The sequence below is a fragment of the Globicephala melas genome, chromosome 1 (assembly GCF_963455315.2).
Source record: "Globicephala melas chromosome 1, mGloMel1.2, whole genome shotgun sequence".
Lineage (NCBI taxonomy): Eukaryota > Metazoa > Chordata > Mammalia > Artiodactyla > Delphinidae > Globicephala > Globicephala melas.
In genome coordinates this window covers 170,385,778-170,405,880 of record NC_083314.1, presented here as the reverse complement: position 1 = coordinate 170,405,880, position 20,103 = coordinate 170,385,778, and the positions used below count along the sequence as shown (strand labels likewise).

Sequence of the window (20,103 nt, the reverse complement as noted above, 5' to 3'; positions counted from 1 at the left end):
AATGAGGCCCAGGGGCTGGGCCCGGAGGCACAAAAGCCTCTCCCCTTCAACTTTCCTCTCAAATAATTCTGGAGGCTGAACAAAGAGTTCCTTGGGGCCCCTTCCCAGTACCTAAGCAGGGGCTCTGTTTAGCTGCCCCCCACCTTGGTCCAAACCCACCTACGTCACGATGCTGGCCAGAGCATGATTCCTCAGGGGGGTGGGAAGCGCCTGGGAGTATCAGTGAGGCCTGCAGGCCGCAGTCTCGTTCCCATAGGCCCCCGGAGGAGGCCCCTTCACAGCTTCAGCACGAGGCCCTTCGGGGGAGGGGCAACCTCTGCAGCCCCAAGTGTCTTTGCGGCTGACACTGTGGCAGGGTCACTGTGCATAAAGGCGCTGCCCAGACCCCGGGCCCAGCCTGGAAAGGGGCTTTCTTGTCAGAGAGGAGCTTTTCTTCCCAGTGCACTGTGGGGCGGCGGCAGGGGGTCACCCGGCCTTGGAGGATAATGGAACTTCGCTGATGGAGACACAGGGTCCAGCCTGCTCACCGTCCCCACCCCCCATCAGAGCTGGGGGGAGGGGAGGTTGGGGAGGCTGGTTGGCTCAGAAATCCTGGCTGCCACCTTGGCAATGGCTCTCTGGGCGGATTCTGAAGGGGAGACACAACCGAGAACTTGGGACTCCCCCCAGAGGCCTCCGGGTATCTGTGAATCCAGCCATTAGCCTGACGAGGAATCCTGGGCCAGTCATTCCGTGCTTCAGGTTCCTAGTCCGGCTGCCTTGTGGATGTGGGGAGAGAGTATCCCGACCAGAGGCAGCAGAGTCCTTTTCATCTGTGCTTCCCTTTCTCCCTGACCATTCCTGTTGCTCCCTGACTCTCTATTTCTACAGCCTGCACCTGACCTCAAGGCCTTACCCTTCCTCTCCTGGACCATCTCAGTGACCTCTGGACCCCACAGAGCCTCACCACTGAGTCTTCAAAACTGCAGCTCAGATCATATTACTCCCCTGCTCAGACCTTGGGCTCCTTGTCATCTAAGAATTCAAAGTCAGACCCCTTCCCCTGGCTTACTAACCCACCTGCTTGGTGGCCCTGGCCCCTGTTGACCTCCCTGCCTGCCCTTGTCATTCTCATCCATAAGCTCTTAGGTTTCATACATATATGTCGTAAATGCCTGGGCCCCCAGACTTTTGTTCAGGCCCTAGTTGCCTATGATGAATGCCCTTCTCTCACTTCTCTGCCTAGTGACCTCTTGGTCATTCTTCAAGGCCCAACTCAGATGTCCCCTCCCTAGTATATCCTGCTCCTAGTATATCCCTAGTAGCCACCCTCAACCCTTTAGCCACAATTTTTTTCTTTTTTTAATTTGGCTGTGCCACTCAGCTTTTGGGGTCTTAGCTCCCCAACCAGGGATCAAACCCGGGCCCCAGCAGTGGAAGCGCCGCGTCCTAACCACTGGACTGCCAGGGAAGTCCCCATCAGCCACAATTCTTTTATAGATGACTTTAGAACACCAGTTATGGCTAATCTTGTTCACATCAGCTTCCCTCGCTAGACTGGAACGTGGACTTTCTGATCTTATTTATCGTTGGGCCGCTGGGGCCTAGCTCAGAGCCTGTTACCAGCCGGCTCTCAAACCGATGTTTAATGAATGAGAGAATGAATGAATGCACCGCCTGCCCATAAAAATAACTTCCTCCTCTATCCTAGAAGCTTTTACAACTCAGCGCGACACCCTCTCAAGACCTTGGAAGTGGGAGGAAGTGATCGTAATACACAGGCTGTTCCGATGCTTCTAAAACTAGGTAGAAACTGGAGAGAGATGGGAGTTGGGTCTCGGGCCAGAACAAGGTGGCTCTGTCATTGGCCCAGCCTTGAAGAGGTCTTTGAGTTCATGCCCTGCCTTGGGGCAGGACCTAACGAAACCATTTACAGGTGAAAAACACCAACTCATCTCAGAGATGAGGAATCCCCACTTTGGGGCTGGAAGGATTCGTGGGGGCCCAGCCTGGCTCAGCCCCTTCTTTGTGAACGATTTACACGGATGGCTTTATTCACTTGGGAGTCTGGTCTTAGCTTCCTTTCCTCTTTCCCTTATCATTTTCTTTTTCCTAAATATGCCTGGCTCTGTCCATGTCTGTGTTGATGATCTTTCCAAAGCCAGGAAACCTCAAATGTTTTTGGTCCCAAGCCCTCAAGCATCAATTGTAAATAACGACCATGGTCATGAGAGTAACAGTTTCCATCTCTGAGCCTGCCCGGGTGCCAGGTGCTGTGCCAAGCTCTCCTGGCACCTTACTCCATTGCATCTCCCTAACAGCTCCTTGTGGTGGGTACTGCCGTTATGCCATATTGCACGTGAGAAAACCACGGGCTCCCAAAAGCTAAGGAATTTCCCTGAAGTCACCCAGCTAGTAAGTGGCAGAGCCAGGATTCAAATCTCCATGCGAGTGCCTTGTGCTTTCCTGTTCTGGGACCACACTGCCCCCATCCATCCACTCGTTTATTCATTCAGTAGCCATTTATGGAGTGCCTATACTATTATGAGTCATTTTGATCATTTATTCATTCCCAGCATTCAATAAATGTCTATTGAGGGCGTCCTGTGTGCCAACGCTCTGCTGTAGAGGTTTCCAAGGGAGAAGAGACTTGAGGTTGGTAGAGAGGAGGAGAGGTGTTCTCAAGCTGTGATGGAGGAAGCCCTAGGGCTGAGGTGCCCCCACAGTCCTGGAAAGGTTGGACCTACAGCCTCGAGGTCCTGCCGTTTGCCAGGCTGGGGAGAGTGCCGTGGGGGCATCGGCAGTGAGCCAGCACGCTCGGGGGTCTTGGCTGGAATACTGAGGTACGCTCAGGGTTTTGGAGCCGGCCCCTAGAGCTGCTTGTCTTAGCTGCCACGTTTTCCTTTCCACCACATCACCCCTCCCAGAGCCTCATTTCTGAAGTGGGCTGAGCGGCCCTAGCCCAGCTGCTTATCCCGAGGCCTCAAGGAACGCGGTCGATCGGACGTAACCTAGTCTGGGCATTTCTAGTGTCACATATCGATGATCCTTGAGGCAGAGTCAGGAGAAACTGGTCCGAGCCCACCTGGCACAGCAGCCCAGCGCCCAGAGCTGGGAGAGGAACGCAGGCCACCCTCCCCCCCGCGCCCAGCCTGGCCGGGAATCAGACTCGGATTTGATGAGTGATTCATAACCTGACGCTGCAGAAAGTTGTGCCGGGCCGCAGAAGGGCTGCCCAGGGTTTGTGGTTTTGAACGCAGGGAAGAATTCCCTCGCCGTCTCAGGGTAGGATAACTTACTTGTTGAGAGAAACATTTTCACAAAATAAATCCTTAGAGAAACCAGGCGCTGAGGCAGGGAGGCCTGGGGAGGGATTATCTAAATAAACCCTGTTTTTGAAGCTTCAGGCCCAAATGATTTGCCTGAGCCTCTTGTTGCTTCCTTGTACTCAGCCTGTGGTCCCCAGTGACCCTGGGATCTTTTTCAGTGGTACCAGTGCAGCCAGGTCCTTTCCATCTGGGTGATGTCCCCAGTCATCTGGCCTCATTGGAATTCCCTTCAACTAGGGTCACTGGAATGTGTATGGTTCTTTTGAGGGTGGGTGTCATGATTAGTCTAATCTACCTTTATTTTTTTAGACAAGGTTTCTCTCCCTATTTTTCTCAGGATAATTCTTCCTTTTGTGGGACTCTCCTGCCCACTGCGGTACATTTAGCACCCCGGTCTCCAGCACGTGAAATGCCAACAGCATCCCTTTCCCCCATGGTCGTTGTGCCTCCACAGCTCTCAGATGGTTGGACCCGTGGTCCAGTCTAGCGGGTTTCCGGTGGCACTGCTGTGGTGTCAGCAGGGAAAGTGTGCCCGTGAGTCTCTGTTGTCATTAAAACAACCAAAACCGCCTCTACACGTTTCTAAATGCCCACTTGGGGGCATGGTGCCCAGCTGAGACCCACTGCTCTCACCACAGCCTGTGTCTTCCACCCTCAATATCTTGCTGTTCCTTGCACTCACCCTGCTTCTTCTTACCTCCTGCTGTTCCCCGGCCTGGAGTGCCCTTGCTCACCCCTCCATTCTCGTCCAGAGATCCCCGCCCCCACTTCTTACCCAGGAAGCCCTCTGTCAAGAGCAGGCAGCACTCTGCTGGCTCCTCTGCCCTTGCTGCTGTGTGGCCTGGGACTGTTCCTGCGGCTCTCTGAGCCTCATTTTCCTCATCAGTAAGATGAAGCACAGAGCAAAACTTTCCTCCCCTCGTTGTGGGGTGGTTCATGCAAAGCTCTTAACTTGGCGCTGGGTCAAGTGTGAGCCGCCCCCGCCGTGGCCAAGCCTTCCCCAGTTGTGCACCCAGCTGCTTTGCACCCAGCTCTGCTCCCCATGCCGCCGCCCCCCCCCCAGCAGGGGGAGGGGGCAGTCCCATCCTCCGTGGGCCTCCTACTCAGCAACAGTGGCCTGGTTACAGTGCTGAGGAGGGTGCTCCGTGGACCACGGGGTGCCGGCTAAAGGTGGCCAGTGGGGCTGGCTCTGGCTTGGGAGACCCCCCTCTCCGCGCCATCCTGTTACTCCATCTGATGCCTCCTGGGGATCTTCCTCCAGCGGCAGCCTTGGGAGACATCTCCTCTCTTACCCTGGGCCCGCTGGGACTTGTCTTCCTAACCTGACACCTCGACGTCCCCTCCACTTTATCCTCCTTCTAAGTAAAACCCCTTAAAACCGCGTTCCTGGAGCCGTCTGCTTTCCCTCCCTCCTGACACCTGGCTGCTCTCCCCCCAGCCCGCGCACCCCAGTCTCCCTCTTATCTAAATCCCAAGCCGGCTTGTCTCTCCTTGGGAGATAAGGGGATTCCCTCTCTGCACCCCGCCCCCGCCCCCACCACTGCAGATACCATAGTTACACGCGAGGCGCTCCTTGCCTGACACTTAGAATAACTCCTGGCGCCTAGTAGGCACCTGAATACTTGTTGAGTAGGTGAAAGGACTGTGTGGCCCATCTGGTCCTCCGTTTTGGAGATTTAGAATTAAATCTAAAAGCCTCAGGGAAGGCAGGATGTATTCGCTCTGAGAGCCTGGTTTTCTTCCCAGCAAGAAAACCCAATCAATTTCTCACGTCCCTCTGTGGCTCAGCTAGTAACAGTAACTACAAGAGAAACAAGAATGGTTAACCTGCATGAGAGCTTAAAACGTACCACGCCTTCCACGCCCATCTCAGGTGGGCTCCGTTTTTCTCCCTGAAGCTCTTTGTTGGTTGAGGCACCTGTCCCACTTTGTGGGGGGCAGGGGGGAGAGGTAGACTTGGGATTCAAACCTAGTCTGGGCCTTCAAGGCCCACGCACATCATCACCATCCCACACCTTCTCTGCACATTTTATTTTCCTTGTAAACTCGTCCTATTACAGGTAGGCAAACTGAGGATCAGAGAGAAGGACTTGCCCAAAGCCTCCGGGTGAGTGGGAGGGCAGGGGTCAAGCCAGGGCCAGAGCCGGGGCCCCTCCTTCTGGGGTCCGTGCACATCATCCTCCTGAAGGCTCGTGTGAGCCCAGGAGCCATAATCGTCTTGCAACAAAAGCTCAGCTCGTGGTGTGGGCAAGTCACAGAGTCGCTGACATCGAGGCTGCCCAGCTGATCTAGGAGGATGCCCAGGAGACAGGCTGGAGTCAGACAACGTTTCTGCATTCAGGGTGGGCATAGGACAGGTCAGGAGTAATGGAGAAAATGTTGGTGGAAAGGGTCGGGGAAGTGACGCTGGGAGCTGGAGCTCCACATGCCGTTCCCAGCCCCTGGGCCTCACTCAGATCTGAAGGGGAATGGGGTTTATTGACTCTCTATTCCAAGTGCTTTGAGGTTGTCTTTCCGGGCAGAGAGGATCAGCCCCCAGGTTTGCCCCAGGGTCCTTGTTCTTTTTTTTTTTTTTTTTTTTTTTCTGGCTACGCTACATGGCTTGTGAGATCTTAGTTCCCCAGCCAAGGATTGAACTCGCGCCCTTGGCAGTGAAAGCATCGAGTCCTCCCGGGGGCGGGGCGGGTGGTTCTTGTTCCATTCCTGCTTTGACTTTAGCTACACTCACTTGGCTGTTCAGTTGCCAACAGCCTTGATTGAGCACGGACCCTGTGCTAGGCATCATACTCTTGGGGATGCATTGGCTATTAATGGTCACATAACCCACAGCTCACTAACCCATCCCTCTGCCCTGATAGGCTACTGACCTCCAATACCAGGAGACCACTCTTTCCATACATTTACTTCCTGTGAGACCCAGGCCAAAGCGCCTTCCCCTCTGAGCCTCAGTTTCCTCTTCTGTAAAATGGGAAAGTCATTACTGCTTCACAATACATTTGGGAGGATTAAAGGAGATGGAAAAAAAAAAAAGCTCTGAGTACAGTGCCTGGCACGTAGTAGGCCTCTTCCTACACCTCCACAAATGGTAATTACATCTGTTTCTGGACTGGGAGCCTGGAGTCCGGGTCAGTTATTAACAGAGCCACATTTATCTGAACCCCCAGATTGCCCGTAGGAGGTCTGACAAAGGGTTTATAATTGATCTGTGAATTTGTTTCTAATAGAAATCACCCAGTAGTATTAAAAAGAATCAAATCACATTTCATTATTAACACAATAAGTCACCTCTATCCAAAATATTAAAATCACCCCACGTCATGATTTCCCTAAGAAAAGACTGGGGCAGTGATGTGAACAAAAGCAGTCACATAACCCCTTTGGAAAACAGTTTTGCAGTTTCTGCTACAGCTAAACATATGCCTATCCCATGGCCCAGCAGTTCCACTCCCTGTTAAGTATGTACTTAAATGAAGCGAGTACCCATGTTCATCAAGGCTCTTCCCAGACTAGAACGTTTATAGAAGCTCTGCTCTCAATATTCCCGAACTGGAAAAGGCCCAGATGCCCATCAACAAAGACCAGGCACATACACTGTGGTGGATTTACACCGTGGAATACCACGCTGCAGTAAAAAAAGCACAAACTGCTGATGACATGAAGCACCGTGGGTCAATCTCAACATCATGACGCTGAGTGAAAGAGGCCAGGCACCAGCGAGTACATACTGAATGGTTCCCTCTCAGGACTTCAAAACCAGGCAGAACTCGTCAATGGTGATGGAAATCAGGATAGTGATTGCATGTGGTGAAGGGGGTTCGTGATGAGGGAAGGACACGAGGAACTTTCTGGGTGGTAGTTACTCGGGTACATCCAGCTGAGAAATTCATCGAGCTGAACATTGACGATTCTGTCCACTTGACGGTATATACGTCACAGTTCAGTTTAAAAGTCAGGAATCCGAGCCACACCCCCATCCACTTTGTAATAGTGCGGCCTTGAGTGACTGACTTCACCTCTCTGAGCCTCAGTTTCCTTCATCTCTAGAAGAGGGTGACAATCCCCACATTATGGGGTTGTGAGAATTTAATGAGTAACTACAGCCTGTGCAGCGCCTGGCAGACATCGGGGGCTGGGCAGTGGGGGCCTCTGTTGATGTTGTCCAGTGGGGCCCAGGCTGGGTCTCAGACGGGTCAGCAGCTGTGAGCATAGGAGGAGCCTGGTGTCTGTGCGCACGGATGTGACTGGGGTGTCTAGCTGGCACTCGTCTGGTTTCTGTGACAATCTCCAGCTTATCTTCCAAAGCATGTCTCCCCTTCTATACCCCTGCAAGCAGCCTGCAAAGTGGGGACAGAGCAGGGTCAGTTTAACTTCTCTGTATGTTACCAAGGCTTGGTGAGAGAGACCCCTAGTCCTGTAAACATCACTCTGCTCAAAATCTAGCAATGACCAAGTGCCTGCTGTGGGCTGAGCCAGGGGCCAGGGTATAGCCATGGGAAGACCGTGCAAGATGCCTGCCCTCAAGGAACTTAGAGCCTGGTGGCAGGGCAGACAGTCATCAAAGAGCGTCATAGACATGGGACCACCGCATCTTAGACAGCTACTCCAGCAGAAGTTGTAAGGGAGGATTGGATCTGGTAAGGAAGGCTTCCTGGAGGAAATGACACACAGTATAGCCTGAAAGGTGAGTTGGGAGCTGACCTGGCTCAAAGAGAAGGGAGGGTGCACCAAGCAGAGGGCACAGCGAGAGCAAAGACCCAGCAGGAGTGTGGACTCCTGGTGGCTGAAAGGACATAGAGAGGCTGGAACTGAGAGGTGGGGAGGGAGAGGGGTGGCTGAGGCCAGAAAGGCCTGTGGGTCAAGCCCCACCCTGTATCGCCTCATACTTGGAGCAACAGGAAGCCCGCCCTTCCAGAGTTTTCTACAGGGGGAAGATGAGATGATGAAATTGGCCTTTTGTGAAGAATAGCAAAACGACCTGGTTGACCACCTACCGTGGGCCACGGTCCGCACTAGGCCCTCCGGCCGCACTCCTGATCCTGGCGCCTCCTGCAGGGGTCTGCTCCCACCTTTCAAGATGGAGAAAGCAGGTCAGGAAGGTGTTAAGTGTTTTCTTCATGCCCTTCCAGCTGGGAGCGGAGAAGCTGGGATCCAGACCCAGCTCTGTCTGAGGCCGTGTCCACATGCTTCCCACTGCGTCCTTCTGATCTACAACAGCCTCCGGGTGTAAAACCCTTCCCTTCTCAGCCTTGCTTTCCTCATTTCTGGAAAGGGGTTAGGACCAGCCCTGCGTCCTTCCTAGGGGGCGTTGCCAAGTCAGATGAAATAAAGGATGAAGTGACACGTGGTCAGAGTGGGAAAGCTCCTCAGTTCAAGCCTCTTATGAAAGGGGAAACTGAGGCCCAGAGAGGAGGACTGGCTGGCCCCAGCTCACACAGCCATTAGAGGTAGGGCTGGGATTGCAGCTTGGGTTTCTGCACCAGCTGCCGCACACCAGGAACCCAGGTGGAGCAGTGGATCAGGCAGAACTGCCTTTTTGCTATGACCTCAGTCACTGGGCCGGAGCCCCCGTAAGGCAGGCTCGTGTCTGTCCATCCTGGTCAGAGTGGCTGTGGCCCACAGATAGGCCCAGACCAGGTTAATTGTATTAGTAATACCTAGTTTATTAAGCACATTCTATGCGCCAGACACCGCGCTAAAAGCTTTTATTGCGTGATATTATTTAGTCCTTGACATTGCCCTCCTGCTGATGAAGTGAGTTGCCCAAGATCAAACTCAATCAAGGTCTGTTGACTCTGGACCAACCAGACTCTTCCAGGAACTCTTTGTTATCCTGGCAGGGCAAAGCGAGAGGGGCTTGGGATCCTGCAAATCCCGCCTGTCCACACCTTCACACAGGCCCAGCCGAGGGGTGGGGGCTCTGAGTGACTCACCCACTCGGGAGCAAAGCAAACACCACAGAGTGGCATGTGGCTTGTGAGCTGGCATTGCTAGACCCCCAGTCATCGGGGACCTCTGCCAGCAGGGGCGGCCTGTGGCAGAGTGGGCAGGTGAGCCGTCAGGATTCCCCTGCTTTCAGGGGACTCGGTGTGGCCTGTCTCGTCCCCCGGAATGAACTCTTTGCTTCCTTTTGTCAGTGGAATGTGCTGTGGAGCTGAACCCGTCTGCCAGAGGGGAAGCACAGGGAGGTTGGGCAGGCCCCTGTCTGCTACAGATGCGCTGTATAACTCTGGGCAAGTCACTCCACCTCTCTGTGCCTCTGTTATGTCACTTGGCAAATGAAGGTAATAATTCCACGTGGTAGAGCTGTTCAAAGCCAACGAGAAAGCACGCATAAAGGGCCTGGCAGAATGGCACGGTGGCTAAGTGCTGGTGTGACTCCTGGCTCCACTGTTCGCTGGCCACTTGAGCAAGAGACTTATCCTCTCGTGTCTCAGTTCCCTCGTGTAAAACAGGGCAGATAATCTTACGTATTTCACTGGGTTACTTACTATGAACGTTCAGTGTATTTCCATACATAAAAATTTAATGCCTGGCCCAGAGTAAGCACTCAGTAAGTTTTGCTTCTTCTTCTTTTCCTTCATCTTCCCCTCTCAACCTGCTTCCTTTCTCACTTAGGCTGCTGGGAAGCTCAAAGCAAACGTGGTTTCCTGATTACAGTCATTATCTTATCCCAGATTCAGGGGACGGTTCTCTTTCCCTCACCTCTGATGGCTTTCTGGATGCTCTTTTTACATAAATGTGATTCAAATGTCATATATATTTTAAATTATAAACTTCCCTCCAATTCTTTCTGGAAATAGCAGAGTATATAGTATTTTATGAAAACCAGGGTAGGCTACACATGTCATGGAGCCTCTTGTCTGTGAGCTCCTGCCTTCAGGGCGTGTCCCATTCCTTTGTACCTCTGACTTTGCTGGATATCAGCATATACTGGTACCCTAGAGAAAAGGAATGGAGTGCAGGTACTGGACATGTGTGTTTTCTTTGGAATCTTCCTCCCTCACACTGCCTAGCCCAGGGCTGGGCACATCTTAGACATCCAGCAGAGACCTGCTAGTGAACAGAGGGATACAAGGTGTTCAATCAATTCCACGGGTAACCACAGAAGGTGTTTTTTGGTTGTCTGACGTCACAGACCCAGGCTGGCATCAACTCCCACTGAGGAAAGTTGTCCCTCCTGGTTCCTCTTGGAGGGAAGGGGAGAGGAAGCTGAGGGTTTGGGGCCCCAGATGGAGAGGGGAAGGGACACTGCCTCCTCCCTGTCTCAGGTGGCTTAGGTTCCCCTGAGCCATTTCTGCATTCATTCATTCATTCAACAAACACTTTTTCAGCTGGACCTCCATGGGGCTCCAGCCCTGCACTGCGGGCTGAGGGTACTGACCGGAGTCCGTGGGTCCCTGCCCTCATGAACACCAAGAAAGACAGATAGAAGGATGGGATAAGGCGAGAATGCATGAAGTGCTCTAATTACTGTAAGCAAGACACATGGTTTGACAGAGGACTTTCCCTCAAATTTTGAATTTATTTATAACAACAACTATCCTTTATTAAGTGCTAGCTATGTGCCCAGAGCTGTGCTAAGCCCTTAACCTGAATTATCATGTTGACCCGCCCCCACCCGTGGTAGGTAGTTTTCTCCTCACTTGGCAGATGAAGAAATGGAACAGAGCAGGGATGTGAGTTGCACAAGGCAGGTCAGAAATGGAATTTAAAGTTCAGAATCCTGACTCTTAACATTGACCGTTTACCACTTCCCTATACAAAGAAATGGAGTGGGATAGTTTAAATTGGAGCCAACCGAGCAAATCCAGGCCAGGTGGTGGCTGAAGCAGGAGGAGGGTTCTCAGCAGGTAAGGGGCAGGAGAACAAAAGGACGAGGGCAGAAGGGGTGCCGTGGACCGACCCTTCCATGGCATCAGAGCTCCACTCTCTTCCGGGAGTCCAAGGTCACCAGAGCCAGACTTTCGGACGTGCTTTAGTCCCGTATTTACCGGGGTGTCCGACAGAGCAGACTCTGGGAGGAACACAGAAATGACATTAAATAACACTGAATCATACGGTAAGAAGGTTCCCCTTCCCTTCTCCTCCACGCCTGCTGATTACTCACAGTGAAAGTCTCTGTTTCCTGCCAACATGTCTCTAACACCTTTCTGACAGCCCCTAATCTCCCTTTTCAATAGGAAAAAGCAAGCCTCAGGCTTAGCCCCGACTAGGGAGCTGGAATGCCAGGGCACCATCTCACTTTCATTGTGCATAGTTTGCTTATGTGTTTTTATTTAACAAACACACATATAGCACTTACGGAGTGCCAGTGCTTTGCAAATATGAACTTCTTTCATCCGCATAATAACTTTATGAGATAGGCACCATTATTATCTTCATCTTACTGATGAGTAAGCTGAGGCACAGAGAGGTTAAGTAACTTGCCCGAGGTCACACAGTTTCAGAACAAGGATTATGAACCCAGGCAGCCGGCTCCACAGCCTGTGTGTCTAACCACCTTGCCAAACTACTTCTGGTACAGGAGTCGGAGCTGGCTTTCTTCTAGTTACAGTAGCAGTTTGATTTTTCCTTTACTAATGAATTTATTTCAGTAAAAATAGGTGAGTCGATTTAAAAGTGAAGTGCAGTTCAAGTGGTTACATGCATACAGCCAAAGTCCTAAAAATACTTTAAGAATAATGGAAGTTTGAGAGTTTCTGGTCCAGTCTAAGCTCTTTATACGCCAAATAGAAAGGTGAAGCCCGGAGAAGGATGGGACCTGCCCAACGTCACACAGCAAGTGAGTCTGTAAGCTGCCTTGGCAGTCGGGGCTGAGCTGTCACCTGCAGCCCAGACCCATCTCCTTCCTGCACTCAGGGCTGATGGGCACCAGACGGCAGGAGTCCTGAGGTGTGCTCACCTGCCCAGAGGTGTCCGGTGCTGTAACAGGATCCCCATTATCTCTGCTGTTCCCGACACAGGTAGGCCCTCACCCTGAGGCCCAAGCCCACATCAGCATTTAGGCCATGGCTGAGCTGACTCCCGTTACATTCCCTACCTTCTCTCCCAGCTCTCATTGCAGCCTGGGCAGGGAGCTGTCCTCATCCTGCTCGTCACCTTCGTACCTTTTCAGAAGGTTCCACACCTCTGCCTTGCAGAGACATGAGCTGACCTGGGCTCAAATCCTGGCTCTGCCACATATCCACCTTCCGCAGGATGCTTAGCTCCTCTGAGCTTTGCTGTCCCCATATGTAAAGCAAGGCCGAACAAGATCAAGGACATTGGCTGAAGGATGCATGAGGGGTGGTGTGTCTTCTGCACAGGAAGGCAGGAGCAGATGTCACCGCTCGGCTCCTTTTGGAGTCACCAAGCTGCAGGGCCACCTCTTTGTCCTGGAGGGAATAAGACCCCATTGAAGAGAATGAGTTGGGGTTATCGTCCCCATCATAGAGATGAAAAAACCGAGACCCCCAAGTGGGGCACCAGCTTCTTCCGAAATCAGGTGCTGGTCTGGAATTCCACCCTGTGGGCCGTGGCCCCACTCCCAGGCTTTAGACCCTGGCTGACCGCCGGCTCCTGTGGCCTTGGGTGGGTCGTTTCTCCTCTCTCGGCCTCAGTTTCCTCATCTGTCAAATGAAACCTACCACGCAGGGTTAACATGAGACTTAAATGTGATGGATGTTCTCAGTAATGTCTGAGGCACTCTACAGATGTTATTTATGACTGTCTTTATTCCTCGTGTAGACAGGAAAATCACTGTGTGACACTCCTACCATGTAGACAGGACATACACGGGAAATAAAATCCCCTTTATAGTAAGAGCCTCTGAAAGGGGCCTGGAGGAGCTGGATCCCCTTCATTCTTCCAGCCAACAATCATTTTTTGCTCGCTACTAGGTGTGGAGGAGATTGCATGAGCTCCAATGTGGGGCAGCCCTGGGTTTGCATCCTGGCTGTGTGACCCTGGACAAGTCGCTTTATGTCTCTGAGCCTCAGGTTCCTCGTCTGTAAAATGGGAGTGATCATAGGACCTGCCTCTCCAGGTTGTCATGGGGATTAGACGAGTCGATGTATGTGGAATGCTTGGCACACATCCTGGCCCATGGTGGACACGTGATAGTTGCTATTCTTGTTGTCATATAATTACTACACACAGGGCCCTCCCACCAGGCTCTCGCGGCCGAGTCGGGCAGGTTCGGCAGATATCCAGGTCAGCTGGTCAGTCCCCATCCTGGTGGAGGAGGCCCAGGTACCACGCCCAGCCTGGGTGGTCAGGGAAGGCTTCCCTGCACCGGGTGCAGGGGAAGGAGAGGACACATCAGGCAGAGGGATCAGCACAGGCAAGAGCTCGGCATCCTGAGAGGGGCCACGCTCTGCCTGTGTTGGGGGGAGAGGCAGGAGATGAGGCTGCTGAGTAGACGGGCCCCCTGGGGACAGTTTGTCGGGGAGCTTGACAAGGTTAAGGATCTTCCCCGAACATCCTTTCACTTCCTCTCAATAACCCGGCGCGGATCTATCATCCCTGTATTTATCTAAACCCTTGCTGGACCCATTTATATCCTCAGCCTCTCCAGCTTCGCGGAGTAATGAGCTCCAGATGTGGTGAGGGGGCCTTCCCGAAACCTCTACCTCAAGCCCGGAGGGTGCCGGGATTGGGGGGCCGAGGGGAAGGACTTAGGGCCTGCTCCCCAACCCTGGCTTCATTCTTAACATGGGCCTAAGGCGTGGATTAGGGTGGGCGCCGGGCCTCTAGGGGTTCCGGGCTGCTGCGGGACCCCAAGTCCTGGGCCTGAGTGCTCTGCGTGCCAGGGCATCTATGGGCTCCTCAAGGGGTATCCACTCCAGGATAGAGATGGGGCAGCTAGGAAGCTCTTTCAACCCACAAAGAGACCAGAAAGGTCCCTAAACCAAACCAGAGTGTTCAGGCTTGAAGGGGCTCAGAAACCTTTTGTCCTGTGGTTCCCAGTTGTCAGTCCCAATTTCTGCCGTCTCGAGCCATGTTCTCGCTGTTCTTGAAATGACTCACTTTTCTACTTACTGGAGCGAATGTATTAAGAGGGAAAGCCCATATCCCTGCCATAAATAAAACACCAGTATCTACTGACACAAACAGAAGGTAACTGTAACTATAAATACAGCAGAAACAGGACGGGGTGATCATGGTCCAGCTCGAGCCTGACGCTTGCTCTGTTAGCTGGGCTCCCGCAGAAGGGAGGGGAGCCTGAGATGGGTTTTAGGGGACCGGAGGGGCACAGGGAAGCAGTCAAAAAGGATGCAAGGGCGAGTTTCGGGGCTGTCACTGCTGTGGGCAGCTGGGACTCGGTCTCACCAGGCCCTGGTGTGGGGCTCGGGAGACTGACCTCAGCATCGCCACCGCCCTCACCGGTCAATGTTACTCCTGGGGAGGTATTTCCTTGCACATCCCTGTTTGCTGTTTGCGAGAGGAAGAGGGCCCTGCAGACACTAGGGTGGAAGCGGCAGGGCCAGCGGGTGAGGCGAGGATCGTGAGCCCCAGGGGCAGCTCTGCACAGACCCTGAGCTGAGGCCCGCTTGCCACTCTCTGTTAAAAAGACCGGTGCATTTCAGAGAGGTGTTGAAGTCTCAGCAGCCCCCAGTGGAGACTTTCTCTTTGAGGGATCAAGGGATTGAAGAGAGCTGAAAAGATGGAGACATTCTCGATGTACAACGTTCTAGGATTCAGCATCAGGTCCCACTAACTCCTCTCAGACTTGCCCCCATGAGAGAACAGGTTCCAAGATGAGAAAGGGACTTGTCCAAGGCACGTGGGTGCTAGAAAGCTTGGTTCTCCTTTCACTGCACTGACCTGCCTTCCCCAAATTCATTTTCACTCACCCTTACAGTTTTTTATTTTTTGCGGTACGCGGGCCTCTCACTGTTGTGGCCTCTCCCGTTGCGGAGCACAGGCTCCAGACGCGCAGGCTCAGTGGCCATGGCTCACGGGCCCAGCCACTCCGCGGCATGTGGGATCTTACCGGACCGGGGCACGAACCCGTGTCCCCTGCATGGGCAGGCGGACTCTCAACCACTGCGCCACCAGGGAAGCCCACCCTTGCAGTTTTTTAAAAGCAAAGACCAGGAAATATTTTTAGTTGGATACAGGAGAGGGGATCCCCAAAACTGAATGGGCAGGAGGCTACCTTCAGCCAAGCTATGGACTGTGGAAAGAACCAGAGCCTCAGAAAGGCCCATCTGTCCCAATGGTCTCCCCTCCTCTCCAAGCCGCCCAGTGCCCGCAGGTTGAACCTCTGAATTCTTGTTATTAGAGGAATGACACAGGACAGAGCGGAGAGCTACCTCTCTGGCTTTGAGAGGGCTTCCTGGGAAAGCTAGATGCATTGGGTTCAAATCTTCCTTCTGCCCCCGACTGGTCCCGTGACCTTGGACAATTACTTCTCTGCTCTGTGCCTCCGTTTCCTCATCTGTAGAATGGGGGGAGAGGGGAGAATAATACAGTGCCTATCTCATAAGAGTGTTAAGAAGATTAAATAAGGCGATCCATGTAAATGCTTCCAGCTGTCCTGGCACAGCACTGCGTGTATTTGCTGATATTATTGTTGTTATTATTAGGCATGAGAAGAAAGGAAGGAAGGAGACTAACATTTCTTTAGTACTTCTGAAGGGCCAAGCACTGTGCCTGCAGTTTGCATAGTTCATTCTATGCAGTCCTCAGGACACCTCTAGGCAGGTATCAGTAGTTCTTTGTCAGGTGAGCAGTTAGGGCTCCGAGAGCATAAGTGATGCCTGGGGTCACACCTCTGTGGGGCTGCAGCCCACGTTCTGTCTGGATACCTGGATATTCACTGCATGAATAGGCAAAGTGCAGGGGTGGGGTGCGGACATGCAGTAAGAAGAGCTGAACCAGCGCAGCAGAGGGCTCCAGGGTGGGGATGGGAGACAGGCTGGAAGGGACGGCAGGGCTGGCTCAGGAATTCTGGGGGAAGAAGGTTGCACTCTCTCCCACAGGCACTGGGGAGCCACCAGCAGGCCACAGGCAGGGAGTGACATGATAAAAGGGGTGTTTGGGAAGGGTCTGCACAGCTGCGGTTTCAGGATGGATGGACAGCAGAAGGGTCCGGAGAAGAGGCAGGAAGCTTAGCCCAGCGGCAGGACGGGAAAGGTCCTGGAGACACGCACGGGGCCCCTCAGTCAGATGGACCCCCGGGACCCCGGAGAAGGTCCAGCCGGATCAGGACCCAGAGCCTGAGATGCTGACTGGGCCCCCGAGACCCAACACTCCTTCCCTTTGCCAGTTTTTGGCTTTATCTGGGAGCCTCCGAAGGGCGTCCCGGCCGCTTGCAGATTTATGAGGTGTGGGGGAAGCAGGAGGGGGTGGCAGCACAGGAGACAGGCCTGGAGGGAGAGGGGAGGATGGATGTTCTCCGGCCTCGGACGTGCCCTGACCCCACTTCCACCCTGTCACTCCGTCACCGTTGCTGAGAGCCTGCCCTGGGCCGGGCCGGGCCGGGCGCTGGCACCTGCTGCCTCAGTTTCCCATCGCAGACACCCCGGGGTGGGGGAGTAGAGAGAGGCCACGAATGAGAATCTTCGACATGAAGAGGCTGTCCCAACTCAATTCCCAAGCCGCCAGGAGAAAGAATGCGCCGGCAGCTTCTGTACCAGGTCAGAAGATGTCTTTGAAACGTGAAGAGTAGGTTATAAACAGTATGTAAGTTATAAACAGTATGATTCCGTTTGTGACTTTCACAGGCATAAATATGCATTTATGCCTCTCTGTGTACATTCTACGCACAGTGAAACGTCTAAATGATATCTAATTGTGACTGCCTCCGGAGAAGGAGCTGTGACTTTTCACTTTCTACTCTTCTACGATGTTTCACTGTCTTATAATAAGCATATACCTTTTTTTTTGTTTTTTCCCACTTAAAAACTGTGTTTTTAAAATTCAGAGTAATGGCAAGGGGGCGATGTCAGGGAGAGAAGGGAGGGTCTTCTCCATGCTGGTGGCTGGTGGATGGGCTTTTCCATGCTCGTCGCCAGGGCCTGAGGGCGCTCAGAGCTTGGGTCATTCTCTCTCTGCTGAGAGCCCTGCCCACCCCCCTCCGGAGACCCCAGCTTCAGTGGAGAGACCGTGCTGACCCACATGAAGACATGCTCTAGGGAGCATGGAGGTGAGTTGGGCCAGTCACGGAGGGTCTGCCAAAGGCAGTGGCCCTTGAAGTATGTTACGATTTGACTAGCTGGGAAAGAAAGCTGAGCCTGAGTTTTCTCATCTGTGTAACGGTGATCTTAGTGTTATTAAAAACCAGACAGCGCTCACTATGGGTAAGCTATTATTTTTAAGGTATGGGGATCCCAAAAGCTGGGGGATGGCCCCCGAGAGCTTGATGTCCAGGACCCCAGCCTGGTCAGGCAGAGGGTCAGGGAGGATTGTGTGAAGCAACATGGAGGGGAGATGATTTCTCCTAGGAGGGGGCTTCCTAGGCGGCTGGACAAGGGCAGGGAGACGGCGGCCCCTCGTAAGGGCACCAGGCAGCCCTTGGATTGAGGACCCCCAGGTCTGGGTGTCCAGGGGCAGCTGGTACTCCTTTGCATGGGCACTGCCTCCCGAGTGGGGCTCAGGGACATCCACAAAGCAGGACAGCATGGTGCCCATCCACTAGTTGGCTTATAAACACACCAGGAAATGGAATCAGACAATGAATCCTCCCTCAGGGCCTTTGCACGTGCTCGCCCCTCCTCAGGGCCTTTGCACGTGCTCACTTTTCTGTGTGGGACATTTTTTCCCCAGGTTCTTTGCCTGGCTCACTTCCTCACCTGCCACAAGGCACCCTGAAGGGCATAGCACAGCCACTAATCACCACGGACCTTGAGCAAAACCCTCGGCCTCACTGAACCACAGTTATGTCACCTGTGAGATGACACTGACGCTTGCCTGTTTGCTGTGTGTCCCTGGCACGCCCCGCACCCCCGTACCCCTTGGTTGTGGTACCTGTTACCCTTTATTGCAGTTAATGGTGGTCTGTCTGCCCATTGTCCTTCCTGTCCCCACCCCCCTCATTATCTGCATTGCCCTGGGGGCTGGAACTCCTTCCTCTAGAGTGAGGCCGCATACAGCATATAGCACGGGCTCAGTGAAGGCCTGATGAATGGATGAATGCCCACGTTGCAGGACCGTTGTAAGAAAAGCATGAGACGATGAAGGAGAAAGTGACGTGCAAAGTGTGAAGCACTGTGCTGTCATCTTCAAGGAACCTTGGCCCATGGGGCCCATGGCCACACCAGTCACACCCTCCATGGCTCTGTCTCGGTTACCCTTCTATGTGTCCCTGAGCCTTTGGGCAGAGGATTCAAAGCAGTGCCCCACCCCCACCCCTGCAGTGTGTTCTGTGACACACTTGAGAGGGGGTGTGAGGAGTGTTCTCACAAGGGGGGATTAGCAGTTCACCTTCCTTGCTGACAGCTGCACCCTCTGGAGGGGCCCCCTCACCAAGCCACACTAGGCTGATGGCTCCTGCAGAGGTGACTTTGGGCCCAGCTGACAGCAGGCCTGGGGCTGTGTGTAGGAAGGGGGCCTCAAGGACCTGCCCCAAATCCCACCCATGCAACACTCTCTCTCCCCAGCAGCCAAAGGCTTACGCACTTTACAGTTTTCAAAATGCAGCCACATCCTCTAATTTGCTAGAGATGCCAAACCTTTGAGGCAGGTGAGACAGATGACACGACTATCCCATTTTACAGCTAGGAAAACTGAGGCTTAAAGACATTCATGCTTGGCTTATTCAGAGCGTAATCTGACCCAGCCCTGCCCTCCTAGACCCCACAGTTTGGTGGAGGTGGGGCACTCAGAAACAGTTATATCTCAGTGTGGGTGGAGGGGGGGTACACAGAAAGGGGGACTGAGGGAGCCCAGGAGGTGGCCTTTGAGCCAGGCCCTGAAGGCTGAGCAGAATTTTGGCAGGTAGGATGGGCTGGGGGAGGCTTTGGGCTGAGGTCAGTTCTGGGCCTGGCAGTGGGGGCCTGGTTTGTAAGGACAGGAGTGGCTGGTGTATGGAGTAGGCGGGGCAGGCAGGAGCTGGGAGGGGAAAGGCAGGAGATTCATCCCCGAAGCCTGGCACATAGTAGGTTCTCAGTAAGTGTTGGTGGAAACGACCACCGGTCTCATTGGGAACTTCACCTGTGAGACAATCCTTGAGTGACTTGTACTGTGGAAAGGATGCTCGGGGCGGGCAGAGGCAGGGTCTTATTCAACAAACGTTATGGTTTTGCTTCTCAAAGATCCTCCTGCCCCACCTGTGCCCCTCTTCCCTGGCTCCAGGTGGCTCCCCCCTGTCCTCAGGGGGCAGCTTCTCACCCTTTCCAAAGCCTGAGCCCCCAGGAATCTGCCTCGCCAGCATGTGCCTGTGGTTCACACATGCCCACTGTCCCAGAGGGCCGATAGGACTGGGGGAGATGAGACGGAGGCCAGGCCAGCTGAGCACACCTGAGGGTCTGTGGTGGTCACCCCCCACTTTAGAATCCATGTTTCTCTCTTCTGGGGGCCTCTCCACTGTACCAGCTGCACCCCAGGAAATTGGCCTTAGGGCCCTTATGATAGTGGCTTTGGGACAGTTATGATGACAGCCTTGGGAGGGTAGCAATGTCTCAGGTGAATGTAAGATGCTATTTTGGGCCTTTTTCTCTCATTCTCTTCACAACCCTGCAAAAGAGCATCCGTTTTTTCCAGATGAGGAAGCTGCAACTCAGAGAGGTAAATTCACTCACCCAAGGCCACACAGCTCAGCCTGTGGTCAAGCCAGGTGGCTCCTACTGTCTCTGGAGCCTGTGGTCTTGCC

At 53.4% G+C, this 20,103-nt stretch overlaps 1 protein-coding gene across 3 annotated transcripts in view; it reads left to right on the top strand.

Annotated features, from left to right (window-relative positions):
* The window catches only part of EPHB2 (EPH receptor B2), a 184,457-nt gene that overhangs the window by 24,455 nt on the left and 139,899 nt on the right, over positions 1–20,103 (top strand). The gene's annotated exons all lie outside the window — the stretch shown is intronic.